The following is a 14963-nucleotide window of genomic DNA, read 5'->3' as shown; positions in this document are numbered from 1 at the left end:
ACCTTTTTGGTACGCATCGGCATTCAAGTTTCTCCGAACTAAAACAAGAGGACCAAGACCATACCACGAAAACCAGGACCACACTATGATGCCACCTCCGTAGAATTTCACTGTGGGTACGATAGAGTCCTGTAAACAGCGTTCATGGGGCATACGCTACACCCACACAATTCCATCGGACCGCCACATCTGGTAGCGAGATTCATCACTCCATAGGACGGATTTCCATTGTTCGAGAGTCCAATGGCGGCGTTCCTTGCACCACTGTAACCGACGGGTCGCATTGCGGGCTGTGATATGCGGCTTGTGAACTGCTGCGCAACCATGAAAACCAAGTTCGACGATCTCCCGGTGGACAGTACGATCACTTGCAGCATTACTGGAAGCCGACCCAAAACTCCTGTGCCACCATCTGTAATGACGCCTTCCGGTTTGACTTCACCACACGTTTGAAGCATTGATGGTCATGATATGTTAATATTTTCGGTTTACTGGGTCTGGGTCGGCATGTCATGACCCCCTCTCGCTTCCACTTCACGATAACATCACACACTGTCGACCGGGGTATCTGAAATTTGTTGGAAATCTCACGGGTCGAATGCCCAAACCTGTGGGCTCCATGATCATCCCTTGTTCCGCCTCACTCAGTTCGCATCGTCTGTCCATATTGACTTCTGCAGATGGTATGAGTATATTCTCAACCGGCAACGCCTTTTATAGGTTGTATGACGTGTACAGACGATCCCAAGCACTTTTTGAGGGGTGTCCGGTGACGAATGGCAACATAGTGTAGTTCTTGTATAGTTTTCCAAACATTCTCTGATGTATAAGATTTCATAACTTGCCCATCAGTCATAGGAACTGTTGTTATTCTATTATTATTATTATTATTTATATTATTACTTTACAAATCATAAAATTCAAATTGAATTGAAAATACTTTGACGTTGTATACAAGTTCAGAGTCGAGTTTACCAATTAAATAGAAACTGAAATCGCCTTGCTTCCTTTCCAAAAACTTGTATCACTTTGTTGTTTAGGAGTTCTATGTATTTTTGTCCTTTCTAACTATGCACAGATATCAGACAGAGATAATTATAATTAATAATTATTAATCTTCTGTCGTTCATGGTACCCCTGATCCATGTTTTCAAGTGCCGAAGGGTACTGGAAAATAAGTAATAATCCGAAACGATGGGGTATGAATTTCCAAGGTCAAATTCCGACATCTGGAAATAATTTCACGACTTTTCGTAATCCAGAACAGCAGAGATTTTCCAAATGATCTTATTTAAAATAGGCTAATTTGTTCTATTTTCTGCACTATAGACCCTAAGTGTGAAATTACTTGAAATTAATTGTTTTTATTCCAGAAGTGCAAAAACAATCACCGTATCATTAAATTTCGAAAATGTTCTGTCTCGGAGAATGTTTTCAGTCTCGAACCTCAGAATTATTAATATTACCTTCCCAATCCCATCCCGCACACCCCTATTTGCTGCAGTCAACAGGATTCTAATTGTCTTGTGAAAATGTTCTCTCGTTATTTTGTTGGACATGCCAGTTAATTGCTATAACTGACAGCCTGTAAATCGCATAAAATAATATTGATTCTAACAAAATATTTGTTACAATTTTGCCATTCGAATTACATGAACTTTCCTCAGCTATCTCAAGGGATGCAGGCGCCATTGCTATTCAGCAAAATTAATTCCTCGGCCTAGACAAGAAATAAGGCAAGAAAAATGAGGCCAAGAGTGTTGAAAGATTATTTTTTTGAAAAATATTCATTTTAAGTATGGATAACAATAAAACCACATGTCATGAAGAAAAACTGCTTTGCAAGAAAGAAAAGAAGGTGAAGCTGTGCTCTGTGCACTGCCCAATGACATACAGGTAGGCAGGGGGTGTGGGGGCATAGAGAATAGAATAGAATAGAATGGTCTTTACTTAAGCAGGCATGTTTCGGCCTCGTAGGCCGTTCTTACAACCAACCCTTGTCAAAGATACAATAAATGAATAAAAAGAAAGAAAAGAAAACACATTGATCATGATAATACAATAAAGATAATATAAAGATTATACAATAATAAAATAATACATTGAATAGATTAGTATACATACTGTGGAGTAAAGATAAGTAATAAGTCTTCAGTAGTTCATTGTGTGTATGTGGGGGGTGTTAGGTATGTATGCATTGTGTGATGTGTAAGTGCATGTGCAATTGTTAACAAATGAAGTTTAATGTAGGGAGGCTATAATAGAGGCGATGTGATCAACACCAGTCTCCGGTCGCATTTACCCTGCCCCCGGAGTAACCCCACCCCGCAGGTACCCATTGATGAGAAACTGGATGAGTCCCAGAGCCACTCTCATCTGAAATCACCCATGCTGGGAATAGATCCCAGCTTTCCCACTTGGCAGCCAGACACCCTTCCGACTGAGCCACAGAGTGTTCAGAAAGAACACTGGCCTATCCATTTGATTTTTGTAGTCAACAGTCGAAACCGATTGATAAATACAGTATATGGTAGTCAGAAAAACTATTGGACATGGAAATAGAATTTGGTGGACTGACAGACCTACTCAATACTACTCTGAAGTGACATACATAATATGAAGGTCCGCATATACAAGGTGAGAGGGGAGGGGTAAACAATCGAAACTCAACAATCGATATATATTTGACCATTGAGATCTTGGAATTACTGAAACATGTAATACGTGCAATTTTGTGTGCTGAAGACCATGTTGAACAGTCACTTCTTTCGTGAAAATGTTCTCTATTGATCCGCCCATTATCCGTTCTATTCAACAATCAAACCAATCGATACCTCTTCATTAAAGATACAAATAGAGTATTAAGAGATATATGACATTTCGATTAGTCTGACTGTTTGTAAGTTTAACCGTGGATATAACATGTTCTGATTAGTACCCATTAAGCACATCACGGTAAGATTGTGAATGCTGCTCCAACTTGATTTAAGTATTTAACAGACTTCTCTTTGGAAAGGAAATCTGATAAAATTGGGGAACATAACCCTCCCGGTATCCCTCTCTGGTTACGCTTGTGTTTCTGTTTTACATAATATATAATGTTATACAATATCGCATAGAAATATTAATTACGATGAGAAAGACGTAGTCATTTCTACAAAAATGTTGATTTCGTTAGTTTCTAAGGTGAACAAATTGTTAATATTTTTACAGGACCATCTCTGGATGACGGTGAAGAAGACGACTCTGCCAGCAGACAGCATGCTCAAGTGACATTGGAAAGTACTGTGAAGCAAACATCTGAGAAGAGAAAATTGGAAAATATACAAATGTCACTTGTGGAGACTGAACAATTCTGCTTTAGAAGAGAACTGAAATATCTAGTACTGAACATGTAGTAAATGGAATTGAAAATTCCTATCAACAAAGGCAATCTTGTAAAGCAACTGCATGTGATGAGGTAAAATGTCCGAATTATCAACCGGATTTGACAGAGATAAACAAAGCAACCCATGTACCTAATAACCACAGAGTGGAAAATGCAATTATTTCATGTTCAAGAAAAACTGAGTGGCGTGAATGGCAAGAAAATATAAAGGTATCAAATTCCAACAGTATACCTATTGCAAATGACTACTCAAAGTGTTCTGATAGAAACAAAGAATACGCAAAGAAAAATATAATTGGAAACATTTCATCAAGAATAGAGAAGGATAAAACAAAGATGGTACAAAGAATGCAAAAAATCGCAAAACAAGTAAAATTCAACAAATAAATAGATCTTTGAGAGAAATACAGTTATCGTCGTCCGTGGAAAAATTTAAGAAGAGCACTACTAAACAACGGAAGAAAGCTAGAAGTGTGTACAACAATCCAGCAAAGGTCAGGCAAATCGGAGAGACTTAATTTTAATGATCAGAAATCTACATGCAGAGAGACAGCTTCATCCTTTCCAAAATTATCAGAATTTGGAAAAACAGCTGTATATAAGAAAGGAAACATTGTGGTGGATGTGCTTCCTGTGGAAAATGCAGCGGCAAACGAAGCTGGGTCATACCTTCATGATGACTTACAATTGCAAGGAAGAGAACATGTTCAATCAACCAATCGTGTCTTGGAAATTAACGAGGTCGAGGAAGATTCTTCAATAGACTTAACTCCTTCAGATTGTGAATATCTTCCAGACACATATAGTTCTGATACTGAAATTGAAAATTGTCTTGAATTAACTAAGAAAAATAAAACCTTGGCGTCAGTTAATTCTGATCAGGAGAGTAAAAAGTGTAGTTATAGCGATACTTGTAATAGATCAAAGAGAATTAATGAAGAAGACACTTTGTCTTCCAATAGTGACACGCTGGAAGTTGATATTACGAGAAAGAACGGAACTAAAATAATATTTAATAAGATACAACATTGTTTTTACTGTGGAGATACAATGATAAAACTTACTCGGCACCTACAGAGAAAGCACATAGATGAATTAGACATCAAGGCAGCTTTTGCATTTCCTAAGAACTCAAAGGAACGAAAGGAAGCCTTAACATTGCTTAGGAACCGTGGAAATTATACTCACAATGTTGAAGTTGTGAAAAATAAGAAAGGAAAACTCATTGTTAATAGAAGGCCATCAATCCAAGTACCAACACAAGAATATTTGCCTTCTGGAGGCACAAGAAAATTTGTAAATTTGCTCCGAAAAATGGAACACCTTCCAAGTATCGCCACCAAGCACGCGCTTCGTTACTGATGCCCATTTCACTGAAGGTCTGAAAGAGAATGTTATGTGTAAGATGGTTCAGGACAGAGTATCTGTAGTGGTTCGAAATGATGAATTGATTGTCAAATTAGGAAGCCGATTGCACAATATCCATGGTCACCTAAAACTCATGCACAGTACCGTCAGTAGCAAAATGAGAGAACTCTGAAGGTTTTTGATAGAAATTAGAAAACTTGACAATACAATAATCACACTACGAGACTGTATTTCACCTGCAAAATTTAAAAGTGTGATTCAAGCTGTACATATTCTTTGTGGTTTCCAGGGAGAATCTAATACATATAAAGCTCCCTCCTTGGCACTGAAAATTGGCAATTCCCTATCTGAGACTGCAAAGATAATGAAGGCTGACGCTATAATAACTCATGATGTACAAATGAAGGAGAATGCAAATGATTTCCTTCATTTGATGACATCTGAATGGAATGTTGAAATTTCAAGGAACGCCTTGAAAACTTTGGAGGAAAAGAAATGGAATACGGATGTTTTGCTGCCACTAAGAGACGATGTGCTAAAACTACAGTCGTATCTTAAGAAGGCCAAACAGGACCTCACACAAAAGATGAAAGGCAATCCCGATGAATATACATGGACTTCGCTCTGTCAGGTTGCGTTAACGTACCTCCTATTATTCAATCGGAGAAGAGTTGGTGAAGTTCAAAGACTGTTAACAGAAACTTACACTAAGCACAGGGTAAATAATAAACTTAATGAAGATGTATTCAACAGCTTAACTGATCTGGAAAAGAAATTGTGTCAATCTTTAATAAGAATAGAAATACGGGGGAAGAGAGGCCGAGGAGTTCCTTTATTTCTAACACCTGGCATTGACGAATGCATGCAAATATTACTCCATACTTGAACAGTTGGAAACATCCGTGAAAGTAAAACGTATTTCTTTGCCATTCCTTCAATCCAAGATAGTTGTGTGAGGGCACACGATTGCCTAAGAAAGTTTTCTCAAGAATGTGGAGCAAAGAACCCATCTGCATTAAGATCTACATGTTTAAGGAAACTTATTACAACCATGTCCCAATTGCTTAATCTGAAGGACTGTGAACTGGACCAAATCACAAGACACATGGGACACGATATTCAGATCCACAGAGAATATTACAGATTGCCAGAGTCAACTGTACAGCTCACCAGTGTCAGCAAATTACTCCTTGCATTGGATCAGAGAGGAGGACTAGAAAAGTGCAGGGGCAAATCACTGAACGAGCTTGATGTTCAACTCCCAGGTATGAATATCACATTTATAATATATTTACTTATGTTATCTTTGTAGCATGGACCCAAGTTTCCACTCACTATATACTCACAATTCCATATTATTTTACTATCATCGTACCTTCAACAACATAAAACTTATGGATGCTTTTAAGTTCTAGATGCTAATTTTGGTTATTTTACTACACTTTGCTGCCATTTTGGCTAATCGCTATGATAAAGGGATGAAATAGATGACGGGACAAACACACACTTGTGTATTGACCAGGATTTGAACCTGGAACCCCTGACTTCATAGCTCGATATGTCCACCATTTCGCCATGGGGCCCGGAACTTGTTAGATGATGTCACGATTCATTCTAGTTCGTACTGTTGGCCATAACTAGTGGAAAGAGGCAGCAAACACTAAAATGTAAGAAAATATGCTCTGACCTCAGTAGTGCAGTGGTTAGCACAACATGCTACTATGTCAGGGGTCCCGGGTTTGAATCCCAAACTGGGCATTTGGTGTTGTTTGTGAGTGTCCCTTCATCAGTGTTGTATCATCCATCAATCGAAGTAAGAAAATGCAAAGAGAAAAGTACAAGGGTGCAGATGTCTCCCCCAATTGAACATTAGATGTATCTGATTAAGATGTATCTGTACTAAAAAAAATCCTGGGTGTATCCAAGAGTATGAATTTCTCTCCATCTTACAAGTGGAAGCATTTTTTTATGTTGATTATTAAGCTGGGCATGATGTTTGAAAAGTATGATGAATAAGAATTTTCGGAATCCCATGTATTCCTTATGGGAATCAACTTCAACATCAAGTTACGGCTAATCAAATAGAAGTTCCGACTTTTCCGATGGGGAAAATCCATCTTCAAACTGCTCTCTTCCCGTTGACATTTTCTCTCTTCCATCGGAAGTTTTATATTCCCAGGAAAACGAATCAAATTATACTCCCATATGATCAATGCTTTTCTCCTTGCCTCCTGGCAGTGTTGCCAAACCTGATGCACATGAAGGAACTAAATTTCACCTTAAATGGAGTTAAAACTGACTTTCAACGACCTAGATTTACGAATGCTTGAAAAAGTGCCTCCTAGGGTAATGTTAGTTGTCAAAGGGGTGGGAGCACTGCTAGTATCATTAACTCTAAATTGATGACAATTTATTCTGTTTTCAACATCTAGATTCGGTGGCATCGCCCATCTCAATAATCCACTGATGGTTGCATGCAATCGAAAATAAAGAATTCCCTGATAACAGTGTTATGTCAATTTCACGTCAAACATGGCGTTATAAAGAAGTAGCTGGGGAGATAAGAGGGAGTGGGGCGATGCAATCATTATAACAATATCATGTCACATGCAAAATGTATAATTATGACAGAAGTTGGTCTATGTGGGCCGGAACAAGTGATGGTATCATAGTGGGCCACGGGGGTGGACGTCGAAGTTTACAGCCGAACGAGTGCACGAAAGAGCCAGATCTGGCTCCAAGAGAGCTAAGTTGGCACACTGCCAGACATGTTCAATTGGTGACATATCCGGCGAACGTGCTGGCCAAGGAAGCAGGGGCACGTGATTAGCCTTCCATAAATGCGAGGACATTCGTTGCAACATGGGGGCGCGCGTTATCCTGTTGAAAAGTGGCATTATGCAGTGCATGGATTAATGGGACAGCAACAGGGGTGAGAACCTGTGTGATGTACCGTTGGCTGTTCAATGTCCCTTGAATGCATACGAGACGCGAACGAACACCTATGGCGATGACACCCCATACCATGATACCCAATGAAGGCCCTGTGTGATGATGCATGCGTCATGAAGCCTAGTTCCACGGTGCCGCCACACGCGTGTACGTCCATCATGATGTTGTATACAGAAGCGGGATTCATCAGAGAACACTACAGCATTCCACTCCGCCATCCATGCACGACGGTCTTGGCACCATCTCAGACGCAAACGCCTATGCTCTAGCGTCAGAGGAATCCGCAACAGTGGGCGCCGGGAAAAAATTCACCGATTCGCCAAACGACGAAGCACGGTTCGTGGGGACACTGGACTTCGTAAAACATCCCGTACTTCATGCGCAATCCTCGTTGACGTGGCCGTTCTGTCTGTAAGGGCCATGCGTATCAGACGTCTGTCCTCTTGTTCCGTCGTCCGTCGCGGACGTTGTGAACCTATACGTCACTCTACAGTGCCTTCCTGGATCCACTGGTTCCATACACGGATCACTGTGGATGCATTCCGTCCTACACGGGCACCGATCTCACGGTAGGATAATCCGCATTCACGGTATGCAAAAATTCTGCCGCGATCGAACTGGGAAACCTGCTGGAATCGCTGCCGTATTCGACGACGTGGCATTGCTGACCGATTTTAACACACTACACTAACGACCATGCACTTTCACTGCTCTTCTGCACCTATCTGACCTGCTACAGGTACCACTTACCAGATGGCGTGGCAGGCACGCATGACGGCCTTGAACACCTAATCATTTCCTTCTGCACCTCTCCTCTACACACTGTGCACATTTCGTCCGATTCCGATTACTCCTTCTGGGTGGTGCATTTTTAATGGCGAGCAGTTTACTTTTTATGATTTGTTACTGAAGTTTTGATATTTTTTTTATAGGAATACTTACCCTGTAGTAATATGGATGTGAAACTTGGTCCGTTAGAGAGAGTGAGTGAGGAATACTTACCCCGTACCTGATGCTACTCGACATTAGTCACAGTCCAGGACTGACTAACCCTTGGAAGGTAAGGGAAACTGCTCTGCTGTAGTTTTAAAAGTAGAAGTAATTCCACCATATTTCTGTTATAGCATGGGAACTAAGTTTTTGGGGCTGACTACATCATATCATCAGATGAGTAGGGTTCTTTCTTATGCTGTTATCATGTGGCTAATTTTCAAAAGGTTCAAATCCCATTGAAATTCGATTGAGAAATCAGACTTGGGTGGTACTGTGGACTAGTTTGTTAACACTGGATTTGTAGAAAAAAAACATGACCCGACAAATGTTTGATTGCCTGTTCACTGTTCAATTGAGAGAAGAGGTGCTATTTTCAAACGTAGGGTTAAAATAAGTATAGGTGAAAGCATTAGACAATGGATAATGCCCGGTTAACATTGCATACCAATAAAGAATGATTGGCATTGACATTCTGAGAAAAATAGGTTTTTATTTTGGAAATGGCACGTTTCATGTTTATTCCCAAAGTACATGCCCTTATACATTACGTGACTGCTTTACTTTCCTATTGTTGAAGAGTTGAAAAGCAAATAACTTCTTCCTTGGAGATTTATATCATATTTAAGGAAACGGAACATTGTCTGTTCTTGGTAATTACTGTCAATTTCCTAGCAGTTATAAGATCTGTCGTGTCCTGAATTGAAACAATTTCTGAAGTGAAAAGTCGTTCAATATGATTTTTTGTTATTTAGCATTTCTTTTCTGCCACTTTTGGCTAATCCAGGGTGGCTACTCACCGGGAATTATACATGAATTTTTCTCCGTAGACATGAAATATTGCGACTCTTTAAAATCCAAATCCCATTGAATTTATGCATGTTTAATAATAAAACATTAAAATGCTGACAAAGGCAGAATTTATTGTATAAAAAATATATACACTAAAAAGGTAACGTTTCCACCCTCCGCTAGAATCTAGTGTGAATATTCGTCTAAAGACCCTGTTAGAGGGTGTAAACGTTACCTTTGTATATATTTTTTATACAATAAATTCTGCTTTGGTCAGTATTTTAATGTTTTATTAACATGGAAGCAAGGTTTAACAATGTTACCAATGCTTAATAATGCCCTGAGGCAAGTTTTTCACAGTTTAGCTTTTGTTTTTCTTGAGGAAGGAAAAGAAAGCTGCTTGGAAAATAAAGCAATTCTCTCAATTTGTTTATTTTGTTAGAGTCCTGTACAGAATAATCTATCTGACAGGCGGAAGATTATTGCAGGATAAGAAATCTTGAAGCTGATTAGGTAAATTTGAGTTGAAGTTCTTAGAGAAGTAACAATTTTTTATCGATTAATACAGGGTGTTCATAAAGTTCTTGTACCATTACTAATGTAATGTACATTGTAATGGTACCGGGACTTTATGAACACCCTGTATATCCTGTAACATTTTGACTTGTTTTTGTTGATGTATTTCGAGTCGCAGTATGTGAAATGGTAAATATAAATTCCGCACCTTAAATTAAATATTTTATATATATATATACAGTTTAATTGAATTTGGATACATTAGAATCACACAGAACTTTTATATTCTTAATACACTTATGTGTGGGTGGTGCAAGGCGGTATTACATAAAGGTTGAAATAGAGAAACCATCTCTTTGTACTACCCTTGAATATTTGGAAAGTTCGCCTTGAAAACCAGGAATTATACTTGAATTTTATCATGATCGTAGAGTGGCCACCCTGTAATCGTGAGGATGAGACACTCAGAAAGAACACCCATACACAAGCCAGGATTCTTATTCTAGTAGATTTCAATTTACCTTGAGATGCTGTACTAACACTGATAATCTAGATGTCCAGTTCGACCCCAAAACTGAACTGGCAAATTTGCTTGAATATAAGGTAACTGGGGGGAATAACGCCATGCTAAGCTTCTTTGATTTTTCCTGGCATTATAAAACCATCTGGCAATGTAAAAATTGGATAAGGCAATAGATGCATTTTTTCGCTAGCAACAAAAAAAATTATGGTATCTTTATTTCAATTAGTAAATTTTCTGGGAGCTTTTTTCTAAGAAGGTGCATTTTGGCGTTATTTCCCACATAGCTGGGTAATAATGCCACATGTGTAGGGGTAATAACGCCATACTATAAGAATGTCCTAATAAAAAGGATAAATGGTAATTACTCACTTTATACACACTTGAAGCAATATTCATTCTACAACTAGTTAGAAGATGCCATAACATGCAACGTATAATATATTATATTAACATAAACATATAGTAAATGGAAATGTATATAATACACAAAAACAGATTCTATTTTCCACGTTTATTTATTTTCTACAGTACTGATACATTTTTTTATCTCTTGAAATCTATAACTTTAAGTGAGAAAACAAAATTAAATGAATACGGAAATGAAAATTGAACGAAATGAATATCTCAAACACAATAGCAAAGTTGGCGTTGTTACCCCAACTTGAAGTTGGCGCTATTACCCATAATACGCAAGTTCCTCTTTCGGAATGCATTTTGCTTCTTCCTCAAAACAACGAGAATTAGTTAGTAGTATGTTTGGAAAACATAATGACCCACGTACAAAAATAATACAGAGCGCGAACCTCTAACGTGAGCAAAAAATTTCTGCACACTAAGAACTTACCTTCTCAATTTTACATCAGCGTCTCCGAATAGCCGCTTTCACCACAAACAGCTAAGTCACACTGGGAAGAATGGCACGACGTCAGAACAAAGGAATCATGTGACTTACTTGCTAGTAACGCACACACTGCATATGACATCTATCGAATTCATTTTCAACTTTTCGAGATATAGCCACCTGGCGTTATTACCTCAATAGGTGTTATTCCCCCCCCCCCCCCAGTTACCTTATTAGTCTCTATTGTTGGAAGATAAAGATGATTGACTTTTCTGGTGAATCTTGGCCTGGCAGAGCCAGGGGATGGCTTTTGGGACTGAAACCGCACCCACCTCAAAATGCAAGAGAGGAGTGTTTACTATCCTTTAAATAATTTCCCAAAACAATAGCATTTGAATATCTGTGTGTGTCGTACATGTGACCTAATTGTCTTTTTAAATCATATCAAGCAAAAAATACAAAGGGTCATGAACTAAACATTCGGTCCATTTTTCAAAGTTAGGGCACGGGAATTACATATCTCAAAGATTGGTCTCTTCTCGTGATTCTCTCCAAATCTGGTCCATCCATAGTGTCTACGCTAGAAGCGAAATTCTTTCTGTAAACTGGCAATACTGCCTCATAGATTATTATTTTTTACCAAGGAAATATGGGTCTGCTTTCAACTAAGCTTTGCATGATTGTAAGAATGTAACACTGCTACATACATTTTTTTCATTCACTTTGGTCTATTGTGGGGGGCCACAGGGGCACTTTTTTTCAATTTTCTTCTTCCACTAACTCATTATTTGGAGGCACAATGTATAAGAAATCCCAATTTCATCTCTCTACAACAATTAATTCTCGTTCTAAGATTTTTTTTTGTACTTCACTGCAAGTCTGAAAAGATCCTCTCCACAGACGCTCTCCAGGCACATGTAAAGGTTAAAAAAATAACAGAGGCATACCACTAACTTAAAGGGGGTGGGGCTATATATTTTAAACCTATTCCCTTCTCCCAAGCTACAATGACAACGTAAGTGTCCCAACTCCATATTCTTATGTGGGTCGGGCCTCCCCGATGGCACAGTGGTAGCGTCGTCGCTTTGTAATCAAGGGGTCCTGGGTTCGATACCCGGTGGAGGCACAAGTGGTTCGGATCCCACTTTAAACTGTAGGTCCAGTCCCGATTAGCCTTACTGTGCATAAAGTGGACTTGAAACACCAACTCAACTCTTATGTGGGTCAGATTAACAAAAATGACGGAATGAATTTTTGTTTCCAATTTGTTGCGGGAGACACGACACTTTGGAAATAAGCTCTTTAAATTGCCAGGGTGTTGGTGGAAAAAAATCGGAATGTCTTGTGTAGTTATCTAAATTTACATTATTAATTAAGGATAAGTACTGTCTTGTAACTGCTTTTTTTGTAGTCAAAGGTGTAAGACATCCCATACAGCCCCCTAATCAATAATATGTGTCAACTTGGGCCATCAAGAAAGTTGTGCACTAGAGTTTCCACTTATTTTACAAAACGAAATTCCTTGATCGCTCTGTAGCTTAGATGTTATGTAGTGATGAGCTGATACTTGTACAGATCCCACCAATAGTTGAAAATCTTAACAATTCAATATACTTTTGTATATTTAAAAAATTTTAAAGGTATGTTTTCCTATGAAACAATCTGGCGATCCATTTCAGAAGTCAAAAAAGAAACTAAAATGTTGCAGAAAAAAATCCACTCTTTTTTACAAGTTTTTACTTTTGTACACCCAACAGTAAAAGTAATGGTACGCAAATTGTCCATTTTCATTGTCTGTTTTCCCCATGTGGTGATCATGTGTTGGAATAAAAATGTGAACAAGCAGAGTGGCATCAACAGAATTCCATTCCTTGAAATAACTCCGAATTTAGAAATAAAAAAAAAAGTGACTGCCAATTTGCCTAGGCTAATATATTTGCCGTTGGCTCTACATATGCAGGAGGGAAATCACTCTCTTATCCAAATTCTTAACACTCAATGTTACTTTCCAAATATTTCCTTCTCTTCCACCTGCGTGAGGCACCATTTGCCAGGAATATGTACTCCAATGTGTATTGGTGCTGATAAGCTTTTTCGGTTCTTGTAACAATAGTTGAACTCATTATGAACCCTCCATTCACCCTAAGCAGGCTTCTTTCCTACTTACATTTCAAAGAAACTGCTCAAAGATAAATGTTACATTCTTGCATACGTCTCAAATGGATCACCCTTTATATAATAGCAATGCTTACATTAAATATTTCATAATTTCACATGAGATAATCCTTTAATCACAACATTCATTCCTCCCAGGAAGAAAAAGTGGGCATAATTTTTGTAGAAATTTTAGTGAAAAATGCAGAACCAGGACTTGAATCTGGGTCTCTGGCATACCATGTCATTGCTCTACCAACTGAGCCAGCCATGGCTTGAACTTATTTATTTCTGTCACTGTTTTATGTGTGGAATTGTCTCTGCCAGTGGTATCACTATGGGTTATGTACATACGTGCCTAGTTTCTCCCAGCATAGAGATGTATATTACCTTTCGATTTGGCAGACACTACCTGTGACATGTACTATGCAGATCTCCTGTGTGCCAAATTCAAAAGGTAATATACATTTCTATGCTGGGAGGAAGTAGGCACTGTTAACATCTACACTGGAAATAATTTTCAAGTTGATACTTTGGTGCAAAAAATATAGGCCTAAGCTCAACCCTGGTAACATCTTCAGCATTTTGTGTATGAATTCAGTTTTCTTTTTAAAATTTCTATTCCAGTCATAGCTGTGCTTTCATAAAAAAGTAATGCAGAAAATCAAATGCATTGTGCAGTCTCTCCTTAGTCATGATATTTTTTCTGTGAAGGAAGGCCATAATTGTGCACACATTTATTATAATCTTGCATATCCACGAATGGATGCAAAGATGCACATCAACCCAGTCTTTCAGTACTACTGTGAAATGTAGAATTTTGCTCTGATATGAAATATTGAGAACTCTACATGGATTTTTTTTTACAATAGTCTAGTAATCTATAGAATCAAAGATAAAGTTCCTCCATGCCCATTACCCCCACAATGTCGATCTTGACCATATTAGAGGCAATGTGTGATCAGCACCATGCTCCAGCTGCCTTTAATTATCTTTAAATTTATTTGAGACTGGGTGAACCTCAGAGCTACTTTATGCAAGGAAAATTCAGATCTTAAATCACCCACCCAGTGTTTCAAACCTGGCAGTCTGATGCTCTACCGACTAGACCAGTAGTTCTCAAACTAAGTACCGAAATAGAATAAATTTGGAGCTGAATCTGCTTGAAAGTTTCAAATGCACAACCAGACGTGGAGAAACTGTCAGGCTATAAAGGCACATCTTTCTCACTAAAAACTCTGAGGATTTACAATAAAAACTCCAAAATTGTACTTCACTGTTTGTTTACAAACTTTTTTCGTTCTTTACTTTTTTCAATTACTCTGGAAAGAAAAACAGGGTGTCCAGAATTTATCTTTACAACTTTAGACTTGAATAACTTGAAAACTATACTAGATAATTGTTGAGTTTCGGGTCCTTTCAGTTCTTCAATTATCCGA

At 38.4% G+C, this 14963-nt stretch overlaps 1 long non-coding RNA gene across 1 annotated transcript in view; it reads left to right on the top strand.

Annotated features, from left to right (window-relative positions):
* The window catches only part of LOC146003529 (uncharacterized), a 40461-nt gene that overhangs the window by 17366 nt on the left and 8132 nt on the right, over positions 1–14963 (top strand). The window contains exons 5-6 of the long non-coding RNA XR_014443827.1: positions 3214–6021; positions 8641–8768. This is a non-coding gene — a long non-coding RNA (uncharacterized LOC146003529). The remainder of the gene's footprint in view (positions 1–3213; positions 6022–8640; positions 8769–14963) is intronic.

This window comes from Lepisma saccharinum, chromosome 20, assembly GCF_977018435.1.
Source record: "Lepisma saccharinum chromosome 20, izLepSacc3.1, whole genome shotgun sequence".
Lineage (NCBI taxonomy): Eukaryota > Metazoa > Arthropoda > Insecta > Zygentoma > Lepismatidae > Lepisma > Lepisma saccharinum.
The sequence above is the reverse complement of the archived record's forward strand: the minus strand, read 5'-3'. Positions and strand labels throughout refer to the sequence as shown.